We start from the raw sequence: 14,064 nt of genomic DNA, 5'->3' as shown, positions 1-14,064 counted from the left end.
ATGTCAGAACTTTTCAAATTATTTTGTTTGATAAAATCTTGAATTTTGTGTCAATTTGAGCTGTAAGTAATAGTAACAAAGAGATCCGAATATCCAAACCTCTTACAAACAGTCATTTTATCTAAACATGTGAAAGAATGTGCAAAACAATTTTTTTACATAATTCAATGGATCAATTTCCCCTGTCGTCATGTCCTCTTGAAAACCATTCAAAATGTCACATCTTATTGTCGGTTTGTTATCTCTTATCCATTATAATTGCAGAGATTCAATCAAGTTTGGTAAATCTTTTTGTTAATGCCACTCATAATAAAGCTTGTATCCTATTTGAAAATTTCCAAACTTAACGGTTAACAAATTAGCTTTTTTTTTTTTTTTGTAAAACTATCATACTTTAATATATATGTAGAATACACTACCAGTTGAGTATATCATACTAAAATATAAGTACCTCTTCTTCAGTTCAACAACGTCAGAATATATTGGATTAAATATCATTTTGGAGTATATAGTATTCTGGACTTCTAAGCCCTTCCTATGAAAATATTTAAGTTATAATTGTTGGTCCGTTACACTAGCAGTAATATTGTTTTTCATCTCAAGAATGAAATATAAATCTAAGTGCCATTAGCTGGACGAAAAAAAAGTTGATTATTGATATTGAAAAGTGAACTGCCTAGAGTAATGAATTAACATTAAACACGGTTAAAAAAGCATTTACCAGTGCAATTCAAATTTGTGTAATAATTTGAGTTAGTTTGTTTAAGATTTTTTTTAATGTAATTTTAACAAGAACTTACTTAAAATAGTAGAAGTTATTTTAATATCATTTATTATAAATTAAAAAAAAGTAATTTTAACATATAATAATTTAGATATTCATTGTTAAAAAATTTAATATGAAAAAAATCAAATATTTTTTACAAAAGGTATATTTCAAAAATAATTTGTATGAAAAATTTCTCAAAATAGCGTTTCATTTTAATCATCTTTTAAAATTTCATAATTCCAAAAAGTTGTAGCAAATACATAAAATACTAAAATGATATTGCAAAATAAATTATTTAAAATAATTTTTTATTTGAAGTTTTATTTTAAATTTAAAAAAAAATTATATTAAAAAGATAAAATATTATAAAAATTATTTTTTTACTCTTTCGATTTTTCTTTTTCAACTGTATTCGTTTTTTATATTAAAAAATTGTTGTTTTTGCTCCCAAATGAAAATGAAGACACAGTTTTCCAATGAAAATGAAAACATATGTAGTCTTAAAGAGATTGAAACATATGTAGAAGATTGATTAAGAAGATTGTTCAATCTTTCTTCATTCAACTATCAATAAGCTATTGCTTTCCCTTGTTTTCATTATTATGAAAGTCACAGTTTCTATTAAGCATGTATGCAAAGTTGTAGTGTATGTTTTCATTCTAGATTTTAAAGAATATTCCTCTAGTAGTATTTATTACCATTATTATAATTGTAGCACAGGTTTGATCGATCATCCATTGATTTAATTTTGATGTTTCTTAATTCCTACTAACTAAAGTCTTATAAATTCATGTTTCTCAATATAGAAGAACTCAAATGGAAGAGATATAGAGGCACGATTGTGTGTGATAATGTGTGCAAGTTGTCTAATTTTTTTACAATGAATCTGGGCCATTGATTAAATCAACGGTGTCTTTTTTTTGGTCCATCAGTTAGGGGATTAATTGCTCCTTCACTTTAGAAGCCACCTTAAAAAATAATATAAATTTTAAAAGTTTTATTTGTGAAGTAGATTTTGTGACACTTTTTAATATAAAAAAAAAGTTTCATCCAAACTGTTAGAGTTTTTCAGACTCGCTTTTTTTTGTCAATTTTCTTCTTATTATTATTCATTTATTATTTATCTTTTTTATTCATCCACGTTGTAAGTATTTTAACTATTCATTTGAACATCAAAAATAATAGTAGTAGTCGGTTTTATAAAAGAAATCGGGCTCATCTTTATAAACAAAATTTACATCTTTCCAATTATATTGTTACTAAAATGATTTTTTACATTTATTTATTTAAAATAGAGTGATGCAAATTGGTACAAACGATTTTTTAAAAAAAAAACACTAGAATGATTACTTGTCATTATATTAGAGATCGATCAAAGAGTCATCGAGTGTGGGTGAAAAATAAACGATTTTCATAACTTCTTATTTTTTTTGCTACTTATTCATTCGTATCCACGTCATTTCTCTTTAAAACATGTTTAAAGACGGTGATGTATTAGAAATAAATTGTAGAAGAAGCCAATAATTGCATTTGATTGATCATAGATTCTGATTTGGAAAATCTGAAATCACGTTAAGAATTCACATTTGCTCATACTCTTAAGTTTGTGGCTTCTAAAAATTACGGCAAAGCTTGTTCGATTGACTATGCTTTTAAAGATGTCTAAAAACATTTCACTATGTGGTGCACTTAGTTATTTTGTTCTGATTATCTACGATAAATGAATACAAAATATATAGAATTAAATTCAACAATCTTTTGTGTTTAGAATTAAAAATAGAAACTATTGAACCACACTTGTTGACCTACACACTTCAGACATAGGATAAACTGTCTAGTAGCCCCAAAAATCAGAAGTAAATATAAATAAAAGCTCAAGTCATAATGCAGAACACAAAACAGCTATTAATATACCATTGTTTATATCTACAATATTCACCAATGCTATATTTCTAAGGGCATTAGAATAACTATAAAGTTCCTTGAACAATGTCAAAGAGTATAAGACTTGAAATCAACTTGAAACAATATTGGTATCCATCCAAGTAGCTCATTTTTCATACCCCTTTCCAAAGCTGGCAATTGGTCCATGTTTTCAATATCTCTCAATTTTTCATCCTTATATCGTTAAGGTTTACTTTTTTTCCTAAAAAATTACTAAACGATTTTTAATTATGGTTTCTAAGATGGAAGGAAGGAAAACTTTTTCACAGCACCTATAATATAACTACCATGACAGAACTTCAAGTGGAATTACAAGTTAGTTACTTCTTACATTGTAATCGTGTATAACCAGCAAATAAGGCATTCCAAATTCTTCTTCTAATCTTTCTTTTTTTAGTAATTTTTTTATATTAAACCCGTCAATTAGGCTGCATATCAGTTAAAAACCGTGTTATTAAGCATGGTAAATCGCAGATTTGAATCAGAGAAATGACAGCAACCAAAGTTATTAGAGTCTACCGAAATTAGAGAATAGAATCAAAGACAACAATAACATTGATTGATACATCGTGACAATAAGCCAACTCCTGAATACCCTCATTACAGAGCAACCCTACTCTAGGATCATCAGAGGCATTCATATAAAACTCCAAGTAAAAAAAAACATGTTGTCCTTATGCCTATGACTAACAGTTTAACAATTAATACCCTCCTCTACAGCTTACATCACCCTTGCAAACTGTATTTTCTTTTTCTTAAACCCTCTTCTTTTTTACACTTAAAATAAACACACCAAAGGCACAATTGATATTGTAAAATAGAAGAGTGCATACTGCATACATGAAAATCATGACAAGGACCCTAGCCTCTAAATGAACTTCAAAGGATCCCCCAGCCCAGACAAACAAAAAACAGGAAAATAAACTAGGGGACAACAGCCCCAGGAAAATCAGCACATAGAAGCTCTACTAATCCTAAAGGATGCACTTCACCAATGGTGATGCCAACGTTTAGCGATAGCATAGTTAAACTTGACCACCCAGTCCTTATGCAGCCAAGCTTAGATAGGCAAGAACAAATTGATATAGCTACTGTTTACCTTTTTCCACTTTAGCATTTTGCAACACTTGATGTGTCAATTATTCTACTCCAAATTCAAAGCAAGAATATTTCAGTACCTTATCCTTCTTGTTTGTGCCATGTTCTTAAGTTTGCTCGCTGTCACCACCAGGGAGTGAAAGCAAAGACTCTGTATAGACGACCACATGGGGTTTACATGGTTCGATAATATAGGAACGATGCTCTAGCAACTCTCCTTTGTCATTATACTTAACCAATCCAATAAAACCATCTGTTCCAACGATATCACCACATTTTGTACAGCCTTTCGGGACAAAGAACCGTGTGGGAATAATGGCATCACGAGAGAGACGAAGAATATAAGTCCAAGACGAATCCACTTTGTATTCTTTCATCACCCATATTAAAACTACATCATCATTGAAAGCCCACAGACTAAGAAATTCTCCAAATACCCACAAATCACAATCTGGAGGTTCAAAGTGAAAAACATCTGGATAAGGCATATCTAGAAGTTTCTTTTCCATTAAATCAAAGACAACAATAACTTCCATCAATTCTTCATTATGATAATAAACACACCAGTGAATAGCCCCATTGAAGAACAACCCTACTCTACGATCAGAGGTACTCATATAAGGGGTGTAATTACCAGAAGTACCCTCAATTTCTTTCCATGTATTAGCTTTGAATGAGAAAAACTCCAAGTGTGATGCTGCAATATCTGGGGTTAGATCATAGAACAATGAAACCACCAAGTAGTCATCTGTTGACTGATCATACCCGAAACCATATTGATAATAAAACCATCGACATTTATATTTGAATGAAAAGGAGACAGAGGTATTTGTTTGTGAACTCCCGTGGATGGATTCCATACGTAGATGTTTGAATAATGGGGTAAAAGTATAAACCCTCTACATGAATCTTTAATTTCGATATAAAAATCAGATTGGAGAGGGAAAAATTCAAGGTTCATTGAAACAGAATCAACGTTAAGCGATGCTACTAATTCTATGGATCGAGTTTCAGGAGCTGAAGTTGATATGAACACAACTCTACGAGTGTGTTCGGCAACAAGTTGAAAATGTGAATTTGCAAAATGAGAATGAGAGATAAGAGAAAACCATGACTTACAAACGCACTTGAAACGTATAAGAGGCTTAACTGGCAACCTTAGAAGGATTTCGATTATAAGTTCATGAGGTAGATCCATGCTCTTCTTCTTCATGTGTCTTCCTTCTCCAAACCCTAAACCCTAATAAAGTATGAACTATTAAATAAAGAGAGTTCAATCATTGAATCCTTCTTTGTTAAGTTTCACAACTTCAGTGTTCAATACTCTTCCTAAACAATATTGCTACCAACACCCCCCCCCCCCCAAATTGCTATTCACACCCCTCAAAATTAAAAAGAAAATCAAAATACCCCTACCATCAATGTTACACATTTATTATCTCATAACTCACATTTATCAACTTTCATCACACCTCATAATTCACATACAAAAATCATCATACCTCACTAACCAAAACTCAAAATCATTAAAAAGTTAATCTGGAGATTTTAAGTGAACTCAATTCACGTACGTTCTAGAGTTACGTGAACTTAGTTCACGTATGTTTTAAAAAAATTAAAAATCTCAGACTTTACGCAATTTGAATCCACGTACATATACGTGAACTCAGATTGCGTAATCAATGGAGTTTGAAACTTGAATCCTCATAGTGTACGCAATCTGAATTCACGTACACTTACGTGAACTAAGATTGCGTAATCATTGAAGGCTGAATAATAAGTCATGTACGTGAACTGAAATTGCGTAAACATCTCAGTATATACGCAATCTTAATTCACGTACGTGTGAATTAAGATTTGGAAATCATTGAAGATTGAAAATCAAACCAACGTGAACTCAATTTCACGTAAGTTTACGTGAAGTGAATTCACGTACGTGTACGTAAACTGAGTTCACAGATATTTTCTAGAATTCAGTTTACGTAAACCTACGTGAACTTAGTTCACGTAAACTTACGTAAAATTGAATTCGCGTAAATATTAGCAAAATCTTGAATATGGTTAATGATGATTGATGGGGATTGATGATAATTAATGATAATTGATGATGATTTATGAAGATGGTTAATGATAATGATGGTTAAGGTTGAATAAAATGAAGATGATGAAGATTGTGTTGAATGAAGATGATGAAGATAGAATAAAGAAGAAGAAGAAGAAGATGATGAGTTAGGTTAATGAAGAGGAAGAAGGGGAGGGTAGTTTGGGAATATTAATTTTTTTAAACATTTGAGGGGTGTGGGTAGTAAATGAGGGGGTGTTGGTAGCAATATTGCTTCCTAAATCTAGTGTGCGATGCTCAATCCTATTTTAATTGCACATCCGATCTCGTATTTAAGTTGAATCACAAATAGTCCCTTATTTTATTTCTCTTTAGTTTTGGTCTCTCAAATATAATTTTAGTTTAAATTTTGATCAAGTGTCATTTTTTTTTAACCTTTTAAGAAAAGCCAGCGACCCCCATTTCTCAGTTTACTCTTTTTTTTTTTTTTTCTTTTTCTTCTCTTTCAAAGCAAAAACACACAAGTATGGTGTTTGGTTAAGAAATAAAACCTCCACTTTTCTATTTGATCTAAGCTTCCGTTCAAAAAGTGTTACGAAGAAAAGTTATTCTCCTCTACAAAGTGGTGCTTGTGGTGGCTTTGGATTGTAAGTTTTTTTCTCTCCTACTTTTTCCCTCTTAGGCCACATGCTTGTATTGTTGGTGTTTTGAAAAACAAATTAATTAATCTTTGTTGTTGTTGTTTTAAAAAAAAATTAATTAATATTTGTTGTTGATGTTGTCATGTAATAAGTTGATTTCAAATAAATGAGTTTGAACTAAAGTTGAAATTTTACAAGAAAATTTAAAGTTGTTAGAGTTGTGAAAAAAAATCAAATTTTAACTAAGTTAAAGAATTTGAGTAAAAATTTAGATTGAAATTAAAATATTTAGAGTTAAAAATATTACTCTTTTAATTACTCTTGGACTAAGATTAAAGAAGAAATTTAGAGTACTTTATTAACTCAAATTTTTGTGTTCTAGTGGTTGAGTGGTATAACTTAAAAGATAAAAAAAAAATAAAAAAATAAAAAATAAAAAGACTTAATTTTGAAAGTATGATGTGGTTGGATAAATTTTGGCGGTGGACAAAATTGTTATGAATCTTTATATTTATGTAGTTAGCTCCTTGAGTTTCGAAAATGAATCGAGACCGTTGACACCAACTTAGCGGTGATGAGAACTCTGAAATATTAATGTTATTGTGGTGATTAAAGAAAAATATTTTTTCTTAGTTTATTCCTTTCCAAAAATAATTGTTATGATTGATGAGCAAGAATGTATACATATGGTTATCAAATCTATGAACTTGTTTTTTAAGGAAAATTAGTGAATTGTGACTTCATATTTTTATATGTATACTTTCAATTTTTAGAAAAGTTTGCATGCTTTTAATTAAAGTTTCAAGTTTATTAAATAAAGGTTAACGTCTTGAGTTAGAAATTCTTTTTTTAAAAGATTCAAAGTTTCATGAATTAAAATACGAACTTTGTTGAAAAATATATTTTGAAAAGAATGAAAATATTTTAAAGAGTTAGAACTTTGAAACTAGAAAATATATTCATTGATTTTTTTTTTGTATGATTATGTTGTTATGAGGTAAATACTTTGATTGAACTTTTAGTCTTTAAAAAAAATATAGTGGATCAAACTTGTAGTTATTTGAGGAAAAAAAATGAGTTATGGCAAATTTGAAAAAAAAAATTGTGGTTGTGTGATAAATTTTGGGAAAAATAATTTAAAAGGTTTCGAATAATTGTTAGTGAATTCACTTAAAAATGAAAGGATGTTAATTTCTAAAAATATGTTTTATACGTTAAAAGTGTGTTGTGGATAATAATAATAATATTAGTCCATACTCGTTGTAAACTTTTTTTAGTAAAATATACTCTAAGGGGATTAGAAGTAAGAAAAGATTTGTAAGGTAGTTAAAGTTTCAGGAATTAATTTGACTAAGTCAAACACTATTTAATTGAAGGTGTTGGCACAAGCGAGATATTTCGTTGTGTTTGATTGTGGTAGTGATAACTGTTGAAAAAGTTATAATTAAGGTAATGACTCCTTCCAAATTTTTAGTTTGCACATAGGGGCATTATATGTGTGATTGATGTGTGAATATGTGATAATTAATATTGATGTGATGATACATTCTTGAGTGGTAATTCTGAGGAGATTGATCATTCTGTGGCTGATGAGGAGGATGAAGTTACTTCGAGGAGAGATATTGCGTCAGAAGAAACTTGTGTAGTGTGTGGAGGCCACCCTTGTTACTGTAGTTATTAGTGGAGGATCATATTAGTTTTTGGTTGTACAGGGTCTTAGTGTTGTTCTTTTGATGGTTGTACTTATTTTGTTTTAGGATGATTGTATCTATGACATAACTTGTCAATTGACTTTTTGGTGGGTCCATGTTCCATTTTTTTTACGTGACCATGGGGGATAGCATTCTTGGAGCAGTACTTTTGTGCAAGTGTCTGCCGAGAATATCCCAAGAGTATGAGCGATGTATCGCAGGTCTCACAGCCCCGGTGTATTTTTTATATGTATACTTTAGATTATTATCCCAAAAACTGTCTTAGGTTGTTGGTATTATATCTGATGTAATTATTTATGAATCTTGTCGTTTTGTGTTATGATATATTATTTTATTAAGTTGTTTAAGAAAAAAGATGCATTCGCGCTGTTAAAAATCCGGGTGTTATACTATTCAAATCACATAAATGTAACAGTTAAAATCAATTGCACAAGGAATTATTATTATTATTATTATTATTAGTATTATTATTATGATTATAATTATGATTATGATTATGATTATGATTATGATTATGATTATGATTATGATTATGATTATGATTATGATTATGATAATTATTATGATGATGATGATGATTATTATTATTATTATTATTATTATTATTATTATTATTAACAACGTTACATTTGAACATATGTTCACAAAGGTAACCCTTCGCTACAAACATACCACCTTTAGAGATAATAAATTTATCTCCCTCAAATACACATTTGAAACCAAACACTTATTAAGCAAAAATACATAAATCAAGTTATTCCTAACTTCAAGAACATAAAATACATCTTTAAGAGTAAGTGTCTTTCAAAAATTGAATTCAATCTCTAATGTTCATTTTTCTTTGACTTAGTTGAGGCACTTCCTATGTAAAAAACATTTCCATCTTCTTCGTCAATGGTCTTGAATAGTTCTTTATTTTTGCACACGTTGCGGGTAGCACCAGAACCTATCCACCAAGATTCAACATCTTCAATCATGTTGAGTTTAGAAATGTTATTATTATTATTATTATTATTATTATTATTATTATTATTATTATTATTATTATCATTATTATTGTTGTTATTATTATGGTTATTATTATGGTTATTATTATTATTATTATTATTATTATTATTATTATTATTATTATTATTATTATTATTATTATTATTACTATTATTATTATTATGATGATGATGATTATTATTATTATTATTATGATTATTATTATTATTATTATTATTATTATTATTATTATTATTATTATTATTATTATTATTATTATTATTAACAACGTTACATTTGAACATATGTTCACAAAGGTAACCCTTCGCTACAAACATACCACCTTTAGAGATAATAAATTTATCTCCCTCAAATACACATTTGAAACCAAACACTTATTAAGCAAAAATACATAAATCAAGTTATTCCTAACTTCAAGAACATAAAATACATCTTTAAGAGTAAGTGTCTTTCAAAAATTGAATTCAATCTCTAATGTTCATTTTTCTTTGACTTAGTTGAGGCACTTCCTATGTAAAAAACATTTCCATCTTCTTCGTCAATGGTCTTGAATAGTTCTTTATTTTTGCACACGTTGCGGGTAGCACCAGAACCTATCCACCAAGATTCAACATCTTCAATCATGTTGAGTTTAGAAATGACAGGAACAAGACTATTTTTTGTTGCACTTAAATTCTTCTTTTTGTTCTTTCTTTTCAATAACATGTACTCATTTTTAAAGTGTCATAGTTTTCCACAATGATAACATCTTCTTTTTCTTTTCTTTCTTTTTTCATTATTATTGTTGTATTTTTCATGAGATTATCAAAATATCGGTTTGTTTTCTTAAAAGTTTTGCTTGATTTTCCTTCTTCCATTATATGAACCTTTTAGTATCCTCTTGTTTATAGAATTCTTCTTCTAAACGAATGGGATCACTCAATGCTCAAGAGATATGTCATATTTCTTATGTTTCATGGTTCATTTGAAATCTTTTCAAGAAGGTGGAAGCTTGTCTATTATGGAGGATACAATAATTGTTTCATCCATGTGAATCTAATGTTGTTTGCAGTTATTAAAAATGAGTTCAATCTCGTGCATTTGTTCTATTACTAATTTATTATCAACCATTTTATAATTATTGAATTGAGAAACAAGAAACTTCTTTCTTGTAGCGTCATCTTGCATGTATCTTTACTCTAGTTTCTCTCATAGTTCCTTTGTAGAATGTGTAAGACCCTTAATTTTCTAAATTCTAATTTATACAATTTTAGGGTATTTTGTGTTAAATTGCTTAGGCATTTAACCCAATTGAATTTTAATTTTGGAAATTAAATATCAAAATCATATTTTATTAGAGTTAATAATATGTTTAATATATATATATATATATATATATATTAATATACATATTTTGAGACTCTATTAAAATTATTTGTTGAAGAATAATTTAATTATGTTACGAACAATTTAATACCAGAAAATTTTTTAAAAAATGTTACTTGTTACAAAAAATTTAATTTAATCATTTCCCCTCCCTGCCTTGCGTTTTTCCTCCTTTCTTTCTTCCTCTAGTTTACGAAATCAGTGTTGGTGGTTTCAAAACCATAAAACACAAACTCTCACTTTTCTTCGACTTCTAAGCTTTATTTTGCGAAGTGACAGAAGGGAAAGTTGCACCTTGCCACGAGAAGTGACGACGTGAGAGAAGTTATTACCGGAATTAATCGCGGTGTTGTAATCGTTTGTTAGAGCTACAACGGAGGTAAGTGATCCTTCCAAACTTTTAGTTTGCATTTAGGACATTATTTGTGATTTTGTGGAAAAGAAATTTGATGTATTTGATGTGTGAATTGGTAGAAAATGAATTTAATGCGATTATGTGTGATTTAGTATAATTTAAATTTGAGGTGTGGTTTGTGGTGATCCATATTTGATGTGATTTATATGTTCATAATTATTATTATGAATTTTTTAGATGTGATTTATTTGCGGATTTTGTGGAAAGTAAATTGATGAAATTTGGTGGGTTATGTGTAAAAATGTGGAGTTTTGAAATTGGGTGAGTTAGGTTTGAATTGTTGAAATTTAATTGAGGGGTTATATGTGTGTTGTGGAATTGAATTGATTGTTGTTGGTGTGAATTGGCGGTAATTAAATTTGATGTGTTTGAGTTACGTAATGAGTTATTTTCAAATAAATGAGTTTGAACTGAAATTGAAATTTTACAAAAAAAAATAGAGTTGTTAAAGTTGTGAAAAAGTTAAAATTTTAACTAAGTAAAAGAGTTTGAGCAAAAAGATATATTGAAATTAAAAATGGTTAGAGTTTAAAATGTTACTCTTTTAATTACTCTTAGACCGGGTTTAAAAAGAAAAGAAAAAAGTTTAGAGTATTTTATTAACTCAAAAATTTCGGTGCTTTAATAGTCGAGTGTGTGTATGTGAAATTTGGACAATATTAATTTTTTAGTTTTAACTAAATAATATAGATTATTTGGTTTTAAAAGTTTGGTATGTGAGAAAGATTTGATTTTGAGAATTTTGTTGTGTGTGGATTAATTTTATTGTGAACAAATTGTTATAAATATTTATGTTTATGTAGTTAGCTCATTGAGTCTCGAAAAGAAATCGAGACCGTTGGCACCGAGTTAGCGGTGGGGAGAACTCTGATATATTAATGTTGTTGTGGTGATTTATGGTTGAAAATTTTGGAGATTGAATATGGGTGATTAATGTTTGGAAATTTTGGTGATTCATGTTTGGTGAAATTGATGTGTTCATAATTAATATTATGAATTTTTTAGAAGAAATTTATGTGTGACTTGGTAGAAAATGAATTTAATTCAATTTAGGTGTGGGTGGAATTTGGAGATGTGATTTATGTGTGGTTGTGGAAATTTAAATTGGTGTGAATAAATATATTTGAGTATGCTCTATATTGTATTTGAATCATTAGTGTTAAATGAGTATTAAAAATGAGGAATATTTTAATAGCTGCATTTACTTAATGATTGTGATAAAAAGAGTGAGAGTATGTTCATGCATTTCATAGCTTGTGGTGACCGTGATGGGCGACATGGTGGTTCCATGTGATAGTTGGTCCATCTTATCCTTACGAGGATTTAACTGATGTGTAAGGCCTGTGATAGGCTACACTCTAGTAAATCGTGTTGATATGTGAGAGATTGCACATTGGTAATTAGTGCTGGTCTGTGAGAGGCTGCACTCTAGAATGTGTTGATCTGTGAGCGATTGCACTCTAGAAAATCGTGTTGCTCTGTGAGAGATTGCACTCTAGAATGTGATAATCTGTGAGAGATTGCACTCTAGAATATGTTGATTTGTGAGCGATTGCGCTCTAGAAAATCGTGTTGGTCTGTGAGCGACTGCACTCTTGTATGTCGTGCTGGTCTGTGAGCGACTACACGCTAGTAAATCGTGTTGGTCTGTGAGCGACTGCACTCTTGTATGTCGTGCTGGTTTGTGAGCGACTGCACGTTAGTAAATCGTGCTGGTCTGTGAGCGATTGCACTCTTGTATGTCGTGCTGGTCTGTGAGAGATTACACACTAGTAAATTGTGCTGATCTGTGAGAGATTGCACCTTGGTAATTAGTACTGGTCTGTGAGAGGTTGTACAATTATGATTTACGCCATTCGAAGAGGGTTTTGACTTTGAATTCCGGAATCATGCATTCTGGAATATACGCATTGCATTAGAGTGTTTGACACGCGAGTTGTGTTTGTTATACTATGAAGATTGTATATACATATTCGGTTGTTGTTGTGATTTGCCTTGATTTCTTTGAGGTGTGAAGTTGGGTTGGTTAAGTTTCGATGTAATTATGTGTTCATAATTGATAATATTAATGTTTGAAGTGTTGATTGATTCAGAGCCATTTTAGAACTGAAAATCTGCATTTTTTCAGTTGTATTCGGCTATGCAGTGAAGTTTGTCAAAACTTCATTTTTCAACATTGTTATGCATTTTTTGGACATATGAAAACTCTTTCAAGGAGTATGCTAAGTTGAAAGGTTATTTTGTGCATTTGAAATTTAAATGTTATGTGATATTTGTTAATTTCGATTGGTGACCCTTTACAACTATTGTGGAAATCTGGGCTTTGCCCTCAGATGAGAACCAAGATCGTCCTACCGGTTAGTACTTTGGAGACGGGCATGTAGTTAGACATACCTGATCGAAGTTGTGTTAGGAAGATCTTGCGGGGCACGTCGAGATCACCCGGGTTTTATAGTGTTTGTAGCATGATCAGATTAGGTGGTTGTATAGGGACTAGATGCCTTTCTTTTGTTGTTGTATTTATTTCATTTTGGAAGATTGTATCTAGGATTAAACTGTCTGATGACTTTTCTTTTGATGGGTCCATGTTCCACTTTTTGATGTGACGTGGGGAAAATAGAGATTCTTGGGGCAATGCTTTATGCAAGTGTCTGCCGAGAATACCCCAGGGGTATGAGCTATGTCTGATTGGTCTCATAGCCCCGATGTATTTTATATTTGGATATTTTGGTTTATCACCTCAAGACTATTTCAGTTTGTTATAATTATGATGTAATTAATTATGACATTTGTCGTTTGTGCTACCCTTTGATATTTTATTAATTGATTAAAGAAAAAAAAACATTTTCGCTGTTAAAAATTGGGGTGTTACATAATGGTATCAGAGCTTTGGTTAGATAGGAGATCAACCTGTAGGTTGGGAGTCGTTATCTGATCATGCGTCGGGATATGTAGTTTGAGTTGTCAGATCTTGAGTAGTTGTTATGTGTTGATGTAGTCGAAAGTTATTTTTAGAATTCTCCTAAGTGGTGTTAAGATTTCTTCTTGAT

At 30.1% G+C, this 14,064-nt stretch overlaps 1 pseudogene; it reads right to left on the bottom strand.

Annotated features, from left to right (window-relative positions):
• Positions 1–3,245: 3,245 nt before the first annotated feature.
• Positions 3,246–5,103, bottom strand: LOC101504578 (F-box/kelch-repeat protein At3g23880-like; annotated as a pseudogene).
• Positions 5,104–14,064: the final 8,961 nt, after the last annotated feature.

The sequence above is a fragment of the Cicer arietinum genome, chromosome 6, assembly GCF_000331145.2.
Source record: "Cicer arietinum cultivar CDC Frontier isolate Library 1 chromosome 6, Cicar.CDCFrontier_v2.0, whole genome shotgun sequence".
Taxonomy (NCBI): Eukaryota; Viridiplantae; Streptophyta; class Magnoliopsida; order Fabales; family Fabaceae; genus Cicer; species Cicer arietinum.
The sequence above is the reverse complement of the archived record's forward strand: the minus strand, read 5'-3'. Positions and strand labels throughout refer to the sequence as shown.